The sequence below is a fragment of the Sylvia atricapilla genome, chromosome 27 (genome assembly GCF_009819655.1).
Source record: "Sylvia atricapilla isolate bSylAtr1 chromosome 27, bSylAtr1.pri, whole genome shotgun sequence".
Classification (NCBI taxonomy): Eukaryota; Metazoa; Chordata; class Aves; order Passeriformes; family Sylviidae; genus Sylvia; species Sylvia atricapilla.
This window is the reverse complement of record NC_089166.1, coordinates 3,005,397-3,020,553: the sequence shown is the minus strand read 5'-3', so window position 1 is coordinate 3,020,553 and position 15,157 is coordinate 3,005,397. Positions and strand designations below refer to the sequence as shown.

At 48.2% G+C, this 15,157-nt stretch overlaps 2 pseudogenes; one reads left to right on the top strand and one right to left on the bottom strand.

The window, feature by feature from the left end:
* Nucleotides 1-1,145: 1,145 nt before the first annotated feature.
* LOC136372067 (feather keratin Cos2-2-like) lies at nt 1,146-1,923 on the bottom strand (annotated as a pseudogene).
* A 1,670-nt stretch (nt 1,924-3,593) lies between these two features.
* On the top strand, nt 3,594-4,375 carry LOC136372386 (feather keratin Cos1-1/Cos1-3/Cos2-1-like; annotated as a pseudogene).
* The last annotated feature ends 10,782 nt before the right edge of the window (nt 4,376-15,157 follow it).

Genomic DNA, 15,157 nt, shown 5'->3' with positions numbered 1-15,157 from the left:
GCATCTTAGGACAGAGATAGGCACTGCATGAGCTGAGGGCCCCAATGAGATGTGTACCTCATCTGCCTGTGCTGCTGTGTGCAGCCTATGGACCATAGACTGGATAATGGAGAGGAGAAGAAGGTAGAGATGAGGTTGTGGGCTGTTTCCACGCATTGCTGTTTCCCAGCTGTTGGGAGGAAAAGGTTAAAACGGAAAGATTTGGAGAGCAGGATGATAGATTTGTACAAGGTGACTTTGTAGGTGGGGAGGGTAGGAATATCCATGTGGAAAACTTCACATATTTACTGCTGATTATCCTGTCTCTCTTTGGAGACACAATATAAAAGCTATCAGAACCTTAAGAGGGATCTCTCACAGATAGTCTTGAGCCTCCTGCTGGGAGAGTGGGAGATCAAAAAACTCAAAGGTGATAAAAGCACAGCATTGTCATAAACTGCACATGCATGAGACCCCCTGAGATACAGGGACGGTCAGTGACCTGCCAGGATTAGACTGACCCTAATGGTGCCACTGTTCCCATTTTATGTGTCTCTGCAGCCTGGCAGTGCCTTGGGACCTTTCAGTTAATGAGGTAGTGAAATAAATGTATTCTTCGCATTTCAGCTGTGGTTTGGTGACTTGGACATATCAATCCATACACCAGCCCAATACTGTGAGCCTTTGGAGCCTCACTGTTCATGATGGCCACTGACTGTGCAGTGTCCAGGTACATTCTCCTCAGCTCGAACGGGAAAGAGCACATAGTAAAATACCCTGCAGGGAATCCCACCCTCTGCTTCTCCACCTTTAATCCTGGGCAGACTGGAAGAGATACCGTGGAAAGAAAGAGAACTTGGAGGACAAGGCTTGGATGCAAAACAACTTTATTGAGTGTAAGGAAGAAGAGGAGGTAGCTCACAGAGAGGACCAGTAGCAGCCACTAAGATGCAGAGTGTGCATCTGCCTGCCCTGCAGAGAAAGGCAGGGCAACATGTCCCCACTAGGCTGGTCTGGGGAGACACGGACAGCAAATAGAGGAGAAAGAAAAGTTGAAAGGTATAATGACTTTAAGCTGTAAATACAATGTCTCAAAGCTCTATCTCCAGCCCAGAAGCAGGTTCAGAGGTTTTGGAGGTTCTTGCCCTAGGAGGTTGCCAGAAGATTTAGCAGGGACGACAACATCTGCTGCCTCCATAGCAGTTGGTGATGCAGGAGATGTCAAAGCCCCCAGAGCTGATGGGCACTCCGCCGCAGCTGAGGATGTTGCCCACAGCAGCAGAGGTGGAGGATCCCACGGCAGTGTTCTGTGGGAAGGAGCTGAGGACGGGGCCGGGCAGGGTCACCAGCACAGCAGGCGGCTCAATGACGACGTGGGAGCTCTGGCACTGCCTGACACAGCACTCATTGCAGCTGCTGGCCAGCGGGCAGGGGCTGCAGGGCTGGCAGCAAGGGTCACAGGGCTTGCAGCAGGACATGGCTGGGGCTCACAGGTGCACCTGGCACAGAGGGCAGGGAGAAGCAGAAAGTGAGGACACGTGAGAAGCAGCACTGCACCCAATCACCCTGCAGCCAAGGCATCTCCTGGCCCTCATTGCATTGCCCAGCTCAAAGCCCAGCAGCCACCTCTGCCAAGTCCCAGCCTCTCTTTCTCTGTCTGCGCAAGACCTTCTCTCCCCTGCCCTCTAACAGCACAAGTAGGCCCCAGCTCTGTGTTATGACTCAACCCCTCTCAGCTGAGACCTGCAGCCAGGAAAGAGCTGCTCCTGAAGTAGCAGGAGCATTAGGAGTAGAAGAGGCTTCCCACTCACCTGATTCCTGAAGAGAAGGAGGTGAGAGAAGTGGATGAGAGAGCAGAGACTTGGGCTACCTTTTATAGCAGTCCTGCACTGCCTCAAGCCTAGTGGAACCTTTGTGGAAATGATTATTTTCTGACCAGCTCATGGCAAATGCCAACCATCCAAGCTAATAATGGGGATGTGTCCTCATTTCCTGTACTGCCTCCTTTTCATTTCCTGGCACATGCCACATGCTTTTCTACATGAATTCTTCTGTAAGTGCTGAGATGAGAGGCCCAAGAGTTTCTGGGATCATAAAAACATTGGGACAGGAAGAATGCTCAAGTCCAGGCCTGGTGGCATCCCATGCAGGCATGTAATGTAAAGCTGTGTAATTTCCATGGGTTTGTTCATGGCAAAGCTGTAGTGGCAAAATAGAGTTCTGTCTTTGCTCTTTGCATCCATTCTGTGGGTATAGGCTGCCAACCTTGAAGGACTGCAGCCTATAGGAAGGGCTCATCCTGAACGGATGAACAACCTTTCCTCTCCCAGAGGTGTTCTGTGTGACAAAAGTTGGGAATGTGCTGTCTGCAAGATGCCTCAGCCCTGTAAAATGTGTGCAATGAACATCTGGGGCTACACAGAGCACTGCAAGGCTGTGCTGGAAGAGCACTATTTGTCCTTTCTCAGAAGAAGAGGTTTTTCCCTCTCAGAAAAAAAAAATGAGAAAAATGTTGTGGGTGGAGGAAAAGACAGAGGGATTTCTTACCAATTATGAACAGAAAAAACATGGCTTGATTTGGGGAACACTCATTTACACTTTGCAAACAACACAAAGCAAGATTGCGCAAGAAACCACTAAAAAAACTTCACTCCATCTACAACTCTTTTTCACCAATGCAACTGTTCTTCCTTTTCCCTGGTTCTCTTCTATTTCCTCCATGTTTCAGCAGCACAGTGGGATACAGAATGGGGGGAATAACTGTTGCAGTCAGAACACAACAGTTATTTTTTGGACAAAGATTGACTTTAACAGACCAGATCATGAAAAAGCAGCAGGAGTTCAGCAGTTACCCTAAAAACAATCACACCTTCCTACCTTTCCAGACACAGTTGCTAGGCATGCAATTTTGGGGAGGTATGGAGGTCCTGGTTCTTGAACATGAAAGTAGTTTGACTCAAAGATGTTTGACTTCCCCTGGACCACAGAGAGAGTCTATTCTGTTCTACATCTCACAACAGAGCACAACACAGGCTCCAGTCCCTTCAGTCCAACATCAATTTGTTGTGATATGCAGCCACTTCCTCACTCAGCACCAGGCAGATGAGCTGTACAAATGCATCTGGCATTGGTCTGGAGAGGAAGAACCTGTGTCCCACTCCAGTCACCAGCAACACTCCAGCATAAGAGGATCAATTCAGGGACTTCAATTCTGTGGTCTGCCTGAAATAACTCAAAAATATGTGTGCTTATATAAGAAGAGAAAAATTTAGCAGCTGGAGTCTCTGCTGACACCACGTATCCCCTCACATGGCAGTCCTAATGCAAAAAGCAAAAAAGAGGTGCCCATTTCCTGGCAACTTTGCCACAAACAAACCAACAGGAATGATACAGGTTCACATCAGCTGTCCACATGGAATGCCAACAGCCCTTGATCTGAGCATTCTACAGGTGCCGGTGTGTTTACATCCCGGAAATCTTTGGGTTTCTCCTCCCGGCACTTAAAAAAGCCCTCAAGGGGGAATGAATATGGCATGTGCCAGGAAATGAAAAGGCAGCAATGCAGGAAACCAGGACACAGCCCCTACCATTAGCTGGGATGGTGCACATTTGACATGAGCTGGTCACAAAATTATTGCTTCCACAAAGGTGCCTCTGGGCCTGAGACAGTGCCAGGCTACTATAAAAGGCAGCCCAAGTCTCTGCTCCCTCATCCACTTCTCTCACCTCCTTCTCTTCAGGAATCAGGTGAGTGGGGAGCCTCTTCTACTCCTCCTGCTCCTGCTACTGCAAGAGCAGCTGTTTCCTGGCTGGAGGTCTCAGCTGAGAGGGGTTGAGTCATAACACAGAGCTGTGGGCTGCTTGTGCTGGGAGAGGGCAGGGGAGAGAAGGTCTTGCGCAGCCAGAGAAAGAGAGGCTGGGACTTGGCAGAGGTGGCTGCTGGGCTTTGAGCTGGGCAGTGCAATGAGGGCCAGGAGGTGCCTTGGCTGCAGGGTGATTGATTGGGTGCAGTGCTGCTTCTCACGTGTCCTCACTTTCTGCTTCTCCCTGCCCTCTGTGCCAGGTGCACCTGTGAGCCCCAGCCATGTCCTGCTGCAAGCCCTGTGACCCTTGCTGCCAGCCCTGCGGCCCCTGCCCGCTGGCCAGCAGCTGCAATGAGTGCTGTGTCAGGCAGTGCCAGAGCTCCCACGTCGTCATTGAGCCGCCTGCTGTGCTGGTGACCCTGCCCGGCCCCGTCCTCAGCTCCTTCCCACAGAACACTGCCGTGGGATCCTCCACCTCTGCTGCTGTGGGCAACATCCTCAGCTGTGAGGGAGTGCCCATCAGCTCTGGGGGCTTTGACATCTCCTGCATCACCAACTGCTATGGTGGCAACAGATGTTGTCGTCCCTGCTAAATGCGCTGGCAACATCCTAGGGCATGAACCTCCAAGACCTCTGAACCTGCTTCTGGGCAGAGATAGAACTTTGGAACATTGTATTTAGAGCTGCAGACTATTATTTCCTTATTCTACTCTTCCTCCTCTTTTATTCACTGTCTATGTCTCCTCAGACCAGCCAAGAGTGACATGTATCCCTTCCTCACTCCGCAAGGCAAGCAGTTGCACACTCTGCAGGAGCTCCACTGCATCTTTGTGGCTGTTCCTCTTGGCCTCTGTGAGCCATCTCCTTTTCTTCTTTGCACTCAATAAACTTGTTTTGCATCCAAGCCTTGGCCTCTGTATCTTCCTTTTTTCTACGGCGACTCTTCCAGTCTGCTCTGGGTCGAAGGTGGAGGGGCAGAGTGTGGGACACCCTGTAGTGGATTTTACTTTGTGCCTTTTCCTTTGGAGCGGCTGAAGACATCCCCATGGTACTTCACAGCCAATGCCAAACAGGGAAAAGATGCCACCCCTTTCCAAAGGGTGGCAGGAATGAGGAAGAGAAATAGCAATGTCTGGGACCAGCCCATAGCCTCATCTCTTTCCTTCTCCTCCTGTATTTCCCAGTCTAGGGCCCATAAGCAGCACATGTGGTCAAAGGTAAAGAAGACAGGTACCTCTCAGACTCCTTCAGCACCTGTCAGGATCCAGCTGCTGTCCACACATGCAGGGTTGAGGCCATGCAGAAGTTGGGATCAGCATCTGCCAATCAAATTGAGCAGGCCATGGGGTCACACCGTGAAGGTGAAGGAAACACTCAAGATTCTTAAATGATCACAGTCAAAAGGAATAGCAGAAGTCAGAGGGTTCATGAGCAATCAGAAAGTTTTATTAGTAAATTATACACTTGGTGTGGAGGTTAGTATGTTACAGTAGTCCCAGACCTACTATAAAAACAATGGCAGTGTGTTTTGCATCAAGGGGTTTGGTGAAAGGGAAGAGAGAAATTAAAGGAGAGATGAATTAATGAAGAAAAACAAAAAGGTGGAAAGAGAGAGGGAAAGAGAAAGAAAAAGAGATCCAGTCCTGGTTCCAGCTTCCATCCAGCTGATAAGATGTTAGTTCCAGTTTCAGTGTTGATCCAGTGGTGAGATCTCAGTCCTGGTTTCAGTGTTGATCCAGCTGCTGGAGTGTCAGTCTTGGTTTCAGCATCCAGCCAGCTGTGTCAGTCCAGTCCATTGGATGTTCAAGGTCCTTAAGTGTGAGAAGCCAATTTAATCTTGATTTCTGTCTTAATACTGGTTTGTCAGAGGCATGTGAAGGAGTGGTTGCATATGTGTCAGTTGCAGGAGTCAACTAGAAGATGGGAGAAAGTCTTGTCTCTGGGGAGACTGCCAGGCAACCATTTCATGTCTCACACAATGTAGTGGTTTCACATTCACCAATTTCTGTTTCCTGAATTATGTGTAGTGGTTTGAGTGTCTACTAGAATTACGTACTCTTTTTCTGCTGTGAGATAGGATTAGGAGAAAAGCAAAGCAGGCTCAAAACTTAAAAGGTATAAAGACAGGTTTATTAACAAAACCACAAGAAAGAAAAATAAAAATATTTAGAATGAAACCTTCAAAACACTTCTCCTTCCCCCTACAACTGTTCATTTTCCCACTGACAACATAAAGAGAAGAACCCTGGGATTTTCAGTAAGTTTCACCACTTCAAAATAGTCTTTCATCGGTTCTTAGGGAGAGGAGCCTCTCTTAGAAGTCCCATGGAGACACTGCCACAAGAAACAGTTCTCTGGTGGCTCCCACGTCACGAATCTGCAGCTGCTCAGAAATTCAGGAAACCATGAAGTCCCTCCCACTTGACAGCCTTCTGACAGCTGCGCTCATGGGCATAGGAGCTTGTTAGGGTAATGTTTATAGGATGGCTGTTCTAGTACAAAAACAAAGGTTCTCTCTTAATCTATCTCTAATATCATCTTCATCTCAAGAAACAGAGGTGTTCTCTTTCCCTGGGGGCAGAGGGCTTCATATCTCATTCTCTCTATCTTCCACGGTTCAAAATTCTCCATTAGACCACAGCTACATTAGCTCATGGCTATGAATAGAACTTTGCATCCCCCTAAGAAACATTCTATAAGTTACTGGGATATTTTAGTCCATTCTCCGTGGCCTCACAAGAGAAGTCCAGCCCAAACTAGGCAACTCCTCAATCTTCCTCCCACCTAGGACTTTTACTTTCTCTCTTCACAGACTTCAGTCTCATGCTGCGCCTCTCCATGTCTCACTCTGTCCTTTTCCTCTCACTTGGGGAGACCGTTAATGTCCTCAGGTCTCAGGTCTCATTTGTGCAGTTTAAGAGTTACTATCTTGCCCAGGTCTCTCCCTCTTGGGCTGTGGCTCATGGTATTGGATTTCAAAGCTGTGCTGATAGGGGGAAGCCTCGGTAGCATCACTAGAAGAGGTCAGAGAGGTCAGAGCGTCCCTGAGCCAAAGGTGACCTCTGGGTGAACCTTCCAACCAAAGGTTATCTTTGTATTTGATCATTAACAAAATATGCATGATCATTAGTGCTGTGATAGATGTATGTAAAGTTAGGGTCCCTTTGAGAGGTCAGACCGAGCTATGACACGTCTACACTGATGCAGTGATAAATGTCGTACTGACGTTTATTGTTTGTGCATTCGTATTTATCCTCTTGCAACTTTATTGACATTACAAGGCACACAAAGAATGTACACATTTGCCGCCTTAAGGTGGCTACTGTATTAGCATTATACATCTACATGTGAACACCCATTAGTACCTGAAATATCTTAAGAAAGAGGTGAATTTTTGCTGCACCACAACCTGAATTTCCACTGCGCCACAAAGGCCCACAGGTCCCGCAGACTCAAGGAGCCCACAGGCCCCACAGGCCAAAGGGCCCAGTCTGGAATTGCTCACACCTCACTCCAAATACAAATCATGTCCTCCGTCTCTTGGAAACTCCGCTACATGTATCCACTTATTAGTGAAACACGTATTGACCTTTCTGTGTCTAGAAGCCAGACAAGGCCATGAAATCTCACATCTGGCCTTGTTTGGGGCTGTATGGTCAAAGTCATCTCCCCTGGTTCGTCCTTGGGCCCTGGCCAGGCTTTGGGTGGGACCCAAGAGGAGGATGAACCCACATGTTCCAACACTAGAAATGCTGTCAGTTTGTTTATTCAGCACTCTCAGAGCTGGGCCCTCTCCCAGCCAGGTTGGAGCTTCACCTGTGGCTGGAGGCAGCTGCAGGAATTCCCAGTGTCCAGGAGAGGCTCTGCAGTCCTTGGCTGGGACAGCTTCCCCAGCTGATGTGTGGGTGATGGGAAAGTCTGAGGGTAACTGCTGATGGATCTCTCTTTATCACTGAGGGCAATCTTTGGTAGTGATGACTGGGTGCATTGCTGAGCTACTACTTTTGTGAGAATGGTGGTCAGGATCTCAGCAGCCAGGCAGGCTGATGGACGCTTCTCCCCACACCTTAGTGGCATTGAGTAGGTTGGGCTCAGCCCAGGCTCAGAGTTGCTCCTGGAGGCCCAGCAGACACTTCCTTCAGCCCAGGCTGGCAGCAGCATGGGCTTTAGGGTCAGCTGGATGTTAGTAGACGTGGCCTCCTCCCAGCCCCACCAGCAGCTACTGGGACTTGGGGGTTCCAGCCAGGCCCGGTCCTGCCAGAACAGCAGAGCAGCAGAACAGCCGCACAGAGCAGGTCAGGCCAGTTGTTACCTGTTCCCAGGCTTGGAAGGAAAATAGCTTTTCACAGTATTCTCTGATTTTAACATGTGTATTCCCAGAGGTGTGTCAATTTTCTACTGGTTTAACCAGATATCAACATTCAAACTTAGCCACTGACTGGTTAATCACAGGTTTTCTTAGAAAAAACACTTCTGTAGGTGTCTTCCTTTCCTCATCAAATGTCAATAAATGCCAAACTAGCACACACGGGAGAGGCAGTCAGCAGGGGAACACCAAGGACACTGTACCCTCCAGAGTGGTTCTCCAGTCAGATTGCAAAAGACCTCCACCAACAGACTGCCACGGAACATTGGACTGGGCCAATGGTCTCTGGTCAGAAGGCAGACTTTGGGAGAAGCCAGGGGGCATAGAAATAACTTCATCACAAGCTCTGGGGCTTTTAGGGCATTTTGGCTTTGGGCTTTTTGAGTCTTGTCTTTTTGGGTCTTTTTTGAGTCTGGAGCCCTTTTGAGTTTTGTGTTTTTGCTTTGGCTCTAGCCTGCTGAGGTTTTTTCTTTATCCTGGCAGCAGACTGAATTGTTGCTCTTTTTGCCCTGGGTCCAGCCTGCCTTTTGGCTCTCCTGCCCTCGCTGGCCCTTGCTGGCTCTCACATACTAGCCTTCCCTCTGTCTGGGCATTTGGTGGCACCTGGTGACCTCTGAGCTGCATGTGTATCCTGTGTCCTTCCCTAAGCAGCCACTGCCTGTCTTGCCTCTCAGTGTTCCTGTCTGGTGCCCTGCCCACTTTGTCCCTGCATTCCTGCCTGAGCCACCTGCATCCAGTCCTGCCTGCCTCCAATCCAGCCTGCCATCGCAATCCCTGCCATGACCCTGTCCAGAATCTCACATTCCTTGCCCAATCCCTGCTCACCTGGTGTCCAGCTGCCTGTTTTCGTGGGAGCTGTGCCTGTGGAGCTGTGCCTCTTCCAGAGCTGCACACACTCCCTGGCAGGCAGCATGCACATACCACTGCAGCATGGATGTTGATGGCACACCCTGATCTTCTTATGGCAATGCCTGCTCTTCCTCTGTCTTCCTGCTCCCATCCATTTCCATTTTCCTTCCTCCTTTTCTGTCTTTTTTAGCCCTCATTAGTAGGGCAACTCTGTTTTTGTTTTTGTTTTTTTCATTACCAATAAGCTGTTCTCAGATACAGTGTTGTCTCAGTTGACTTAATATTGTTCTAGACCATCTGTTTTTAAAAGAACTCCTCACAGTTCCCCACAGTGGAGTACAACATGAGGACAGTGCTCTGACTTGGGGGGTACCTTTTCACGGATAGGTTTCTCTGACCCAAAGATAGGTTTCTTGCTTTCATAGAAAGCAGTAGGTGTAGTGGTTTCATGTTTGCCAAATTCTGTTTGCCAAATTCAGTGTAGTGGCTTGAGTGTTTACTCTCTTTTTCCCTCTGTGAGATACGATCAGGAGAAGAAAAGCAGGCCCAAACTTACACAAACAAATTTATTAACACGCATAAAAAGAGGAAAAGAAAATGGAAAAAAGAGAAACTTTTAAAACACTCTTCCTCCTCCCCACGGGTGTTCACTTTCCCACAAGCCACATAAAGAGACAAAACCTGTGATTTTCAGCCAGTTTGACCATTTTAAAAATACTCTTTCATCAGTTCTTTAGGAGAGGTTTAGTTTACCATGGAATTTTTATCTTCCCCTGCTGACAACTTAGAACAGTTATCTTGTGGGTTCTCAACTCTCACAAAAGCTTTGTGAAGTCCCTCCTGTTAGCATTTTCCCAAGCTGCTTATGGGTCATGTCTGCTTATTTAGGGTACTGTTTAAGGATGCTTCCTCTAGTATAAAACAAAGATTCTGTTCTTCCATCTCCAAAATCATCTTAATCTCTAAAACTAGAGATCTCCTTTTTCCCTAGGAGCGAAGGGCTTCATGTAATTTTCTTTTCTCTGTTCAAAATTCTCCATTAAATCTCAATTATATCAGCCCACAAGTTAGAACCAATGCATGCCCCCAAAGAGCATTCATATGTTACAGGAAATAGCCTATTCTTCATGGTTTCACTAGAAATTCCAGCCAGCAAGTCAACTTTTCTGTCCTTCCTCCAATTAGTCTTTTCACTCTCTGTTCAGTGACTTCATGCTGTGTCTTCTCCACATTCACTCTGTCCTTTTCTTTTTACTGAAAGGGAAGATTAGAGTTTTAAAAAGTCTCATCTGTGTCAGGAAAGAGGTAAAGCTGCCCAGGCCTGCAGTGGTCATGTGAACTCTGTGGGCTGCGGCTCTAGGCTGCACAGCTGTGGATACTTAAAGCCATGCCGATGGGGGAGGCTGGTGGATGCCTTCCCCTCCACCCCTCGATCTCATGGCATGGGTTGCTCCCTGCAGCCCAGGGAAAGGGGGGACATCTCCCCACCCCAGCCCTGGCCAGCAGTGTGGGCAGCTGCCAGGGTGAGCTTAAAATTGGCTAGATGTTAGTAACAGGGGCTTTTCCTCCCTTCCCTTGCTGTCAGCTACCACCAGGCCTGGAAATGGCCTGGTCCCGCAAGCCCAGTGGAGCAGTGGAGCCTGGCCCTGCCTGCCCAGCTGCCACAGGGCTGGTGTTACCTGCTCCACTGGTCAGAAGGAAAACGGCTGTTCTGTAGGAGCCTCTGATATTTAACCCTGTCGGTTCACGGAGACATATCTCTTTCTAATTGGTTTGTCAAACTACAACTTCCTGAAAAAAATCACTTCCTGGCCAAACCACCACACTATGCAAAGGAATTCTCATACATAATCTGTTCTTTCAGACCTTTCTGGAAATGGGTTGGAAGATTCAGGTGTCTTTGGTGGCCTTTATTCCCCCCCTGTGTACACTTTGTGACCTCATGCATCTCCTCGTGCTGTCCCATGTTGTGCTTCTCTCCAGGAACTACAGCAAATATGTTTGTGCCAGAATCAAGCTGCCTACCTCTCTATAGCCCCTTCTCCAGTCACATTGTGTTTTTTCTCACAGCATCTTCAGGGACTCCTGAAGGTACAGCTGGGCTCAAAAGAGCAGCTCAGGCACACAATGTCCCATGGATCTTATCTGGTTCCCTCCATGTTCTTCCTGCCCAAAGTTCATGGCACAGATGAGATTAACAAGTCTGACTAGAGCAATGGTAGTAATTGTTGTTATTACAATGTTGTCAGTTCAGTGTTCCTTGTTAAGTGGTAACCCTTTGTTCTGTTTCTCCTTCTGCCAGCTTATCGTTGAGCCCCGTTGCTCCTCAAAATGGCAACCAGAAGTGTATGCAAATGAAGAGCCAGTTAACACCATTCCAAAAAGAAAAACCCCAAAGGACGATGTGCCAATGTGTGACTGGAGAACTGAAAAGGACACACCATGGTTGGGAAAGAGTAGTATCATCCTCCCACTTCATCCTCATAGACCTGATATTGTCACCGTGACGAGCAAGAGACTAGCCCAGAGTGACACCCCTAGACTTTGAGCCAGCAGGGACTCCTGGTGCTCCCATGAGGACAGAAATCCTGGCTCTGACTGCACTGCACCCCAGTAGACGAAGCTGCACACCTCCTCCTCCATGTCACCCCTGGGAGTGGTGGCAGCATGCACGTGACCCATCAGGCCCCCATCTTGAGCTGACTCCAATAAAGGCATTAAAAAAGAGTAAATCTCCTGCCCTGTTTTTTTCAACAGATACCATCTGCGTCCACCTCACTGAGCACTGGTGTAGGAGCATAGGAGTAGAGGGACTTGTGTGTGTCTCAAACCCACAGCTTGATGGCTGTGGGGCCACCCGAGGGTTCTTGGTACGAAGACACTGTGAGAACAAATGGCATATGGCTGGAGAAGGGCTCATGTGGAGGTAGGACAGCACTTTTCTGGGACAAATGTCCTTGCTCTGGCTGCTCGGGAGAAGCACAGCACAGGACAAGTGCAGGAATGAGGTGAAATGGGCATGGACTGTTTACCAAAGGCCAACAAAATGCAGAGGATCAAGACCACCAAAAACCCCCAAAGCCTTCTGACCCATTTCTAGAAATGTCTAGATGAACAAACTGCACTTGATAACTAGTTTGCACAGAAGTGGTAAACTTCGCTCCAAGGCAGGGAAGCACACCTATAAAGAGGCAGCCTCACAAAATCCAGGCAGCACCCCCAGGCCCCTGGATACTCCATCAGCTGGATCAGTGCTGGAGCCAAAAGTGGTGACTTCTCCCTCTCCCTCTCCCTCTCCCTCTCCCTCTCCCTCTCCCTCTCCCTCTCCCTCTCCCTCTCCCTCTCCCTCTCCCTCTCCCTCTCCCTCTCCTCTTCCCAACTGTTTCCTGGGGTGCATCAGGGACAGCATTTCCATCTGGTCCTTTCCAGTAAATGCCAAAAAAATACTCAGCTTGGAGCACTCTTTTTCTAGTTTGCTCTGTTTAGTTGTCTCTGATACTGCAGTAAACAGGAGCTGCAATGCAAAGTTTTAATTCAGCACAAGAGCTCTCAGTTCAGGCTGCAGCAGGAGGGATGGGAAGCCCAGGAGACACAGCAGGAAGGGACAAAACTTTGCTGTCTACCTCTGGAATCAGTCAGTTTGAATTTGGCTCTGCATCTGCTCAGGAAATTCTCAGTAGTAGACAGATGGGGTAGAACTCATTCCAGGGCATGGAGGGAGCAGGAGTGAAGGAACTGGTTTAGAGAGTGGGTTCAGATATAGATAGTGGCCTTTCCAGGAATGAAAGCCTCTGGGGGAAGGAACGCTGCAGGTTGCCTGGAAACACTGATAGCAAACAGCTGAACTTGGCAGGAGTCAGAGCAGGCAGCTGTAGCTTCTGCAGATCAAAGGCTGCATTTGGCAAAGGCCAAACATTTTACCAGGAAGAATGGCTTTTAATAAAAAACCCTTCAAGAGAAGAGACAGTGGGTAGTTTCCCTGTGTGGCAATGCCAGCTGATGCTGGTGTTCCTCTCTGCTCCCTGAGGCCCTAAAATCAAGGCCAAATGTTTGAATACCTGATATGAACAGTAGAACAGAACAGCATTTTACTCTTACCAAATTAATGGAACAATGTAGCCTTAGGGAATATTAGATAAGGCTGACAAAACAAAAGTCATGCAAAACAATGGTATTGTGCATTACTCAAACACTGAGTTCAAGGAACAGCCCCCGAAAAATTTTGGGATATCAGACATTGATGACCACTGAAGAAGACCCCAAAAGACCAAACAAGGACTTGCAATAAGGGGTGTGACCATGTAAAATAAAGAAATGCATATATCTCAAGTAAGCAGGGATAGAAAATGAGTATGTAATCAGTGTGTATGATAAAAATTCTGCTTACCCTATGCTTGGTGCACTTGATTAGAGGAAGGATCTTCTGAGTCCCCAATACTGCAGTAAAGAATAATACTCAAAACTGTGTTAAAAGGTTTACATCTGAATTATTTTGGTATCATGCTAACACTGAATCTGTAGTGCTAAACTACAACTACAACTAAACTACAATAAACTAAACTACAACTCTGGCTGTGCTAAATTCTGTACACCTGGTAGTTCAAATGCAGAAAGCCTCCCACTCATGGATGGCAACTGGGGATGTAAAAGAAATGGGTTTTTATTCCATGCTGGGAACATGATTTGTCAATTCACACTTGCATGGAAGTGAAGACAATACACTTTTTCAGATTTATACCAAAGGGGTATAAATATTGCCCAATGATTGCACAGACTGTGCTTGCCGAACTTTTCCTTTTTCACTCATCTGGACATGAAATTATTTTTAATCAAACAAGACCCCTACCTGAAAAGCTGCTAAAGCTGCTGGGAATGAACTTGGAACATGGTGCTGGCCAGAAGACAGAGTTTTGGGATATGGTATTTAGAGCTTCAAGCCTGTAGGAGGTTAGGGTTCTTCCTTTTGTTTTCTTTGTCTTAGGGAATTTTCTCCCATTTTGTTGTTAAGAGACAATAACGACCAGGTCTGTAAGAGAGACAAAAGAAGTTGCCCTAGAGAGGATTTAGCTCCCTACTCTCTTATCTTAAGGTTTCTTTCAGAGGGGCACAGATAGCTTGAGAATTGGTGCTTTGAAAAAAAAGGGGGCTGGGCTCAGCTGTTGTCTTGCTGTTAGTGTTTGGAGGGGAAGGAGGCCGCAGTCTCTGTGGGAAGAATTCACCAAGTCTGTAGGGTACTACCTTCTGCTGCCTTCTCCTACTGTTAGTGGAGCTTTGCTCTTAAGAGTGGCCATTGCACTGTGACCTCATTAACTCCCCACCTCACCAAACAGGGGACCCTTCACTATCTGCTCAGGTGCCTCAGGGGAAGCCCCAGAATGCCCAAGCCCTTTCCCCTTCACGGGAGCCTCTCTCTGCTGTGTTCAGGAGCTGGGCTGCTGCTGCCCAACCCTAACACTTCTCTGCCACTGCCACTGGTTCTTCAATACACTTTAACCCTGCCCCCCTGCCTGTAGGGACACCCTGAGGCTCCTGCTACAGCTGCAGAGTCTCTGACACATCTCGGCTACCACACCGTGATCTGCTCATCCCTGCTGCTCCAGCTTGCTGCTTCCGGGTTTCCTGCTACAGCTCATTTTGCTATCTAGAGGGGCTCCGGGAATGGCTGTCCTTGTGGGTTTGTAAAGGAAGCCCCTTCTCCATCTCTCCTGCCTGCCCACCCGCCATTACCCACATGCAGAGACACGACTGAGCTCCAGCCACAGCGCCCCCTGCAGGCTCGGGGGAATCAGCGCACCAGCCCTGCCCGGCCGGGAGCCACCAGCGCCCCTGCTGGCTGTGACCGGAACTGCACCAAAGGGGAAAGTGCTTGAAGAGCAGGGAAGAGACTTTATTGGGTTTTCTGGGTTCTTTGTTTGTTGTTGCTGCCATAGTTGTTGTTTGCTTGCCTTGTTATACATACACATACTGGTAAAGAACTGTTATTCCTTTTCCCTGCCTTTGCCTGAAAGCCCCTTAATTTCAAAGTTATAATAATTTGGAGGGAAGGGGGTCATATTCTCCATTCCAAGGGAGGTTCCTGACTTTCTTGGCAGACACTTGTCTTTCAAAAAGAGACAAAGCAATTACCCCCTTCTTCAATTTTCCATTAAGGAATGAAAAT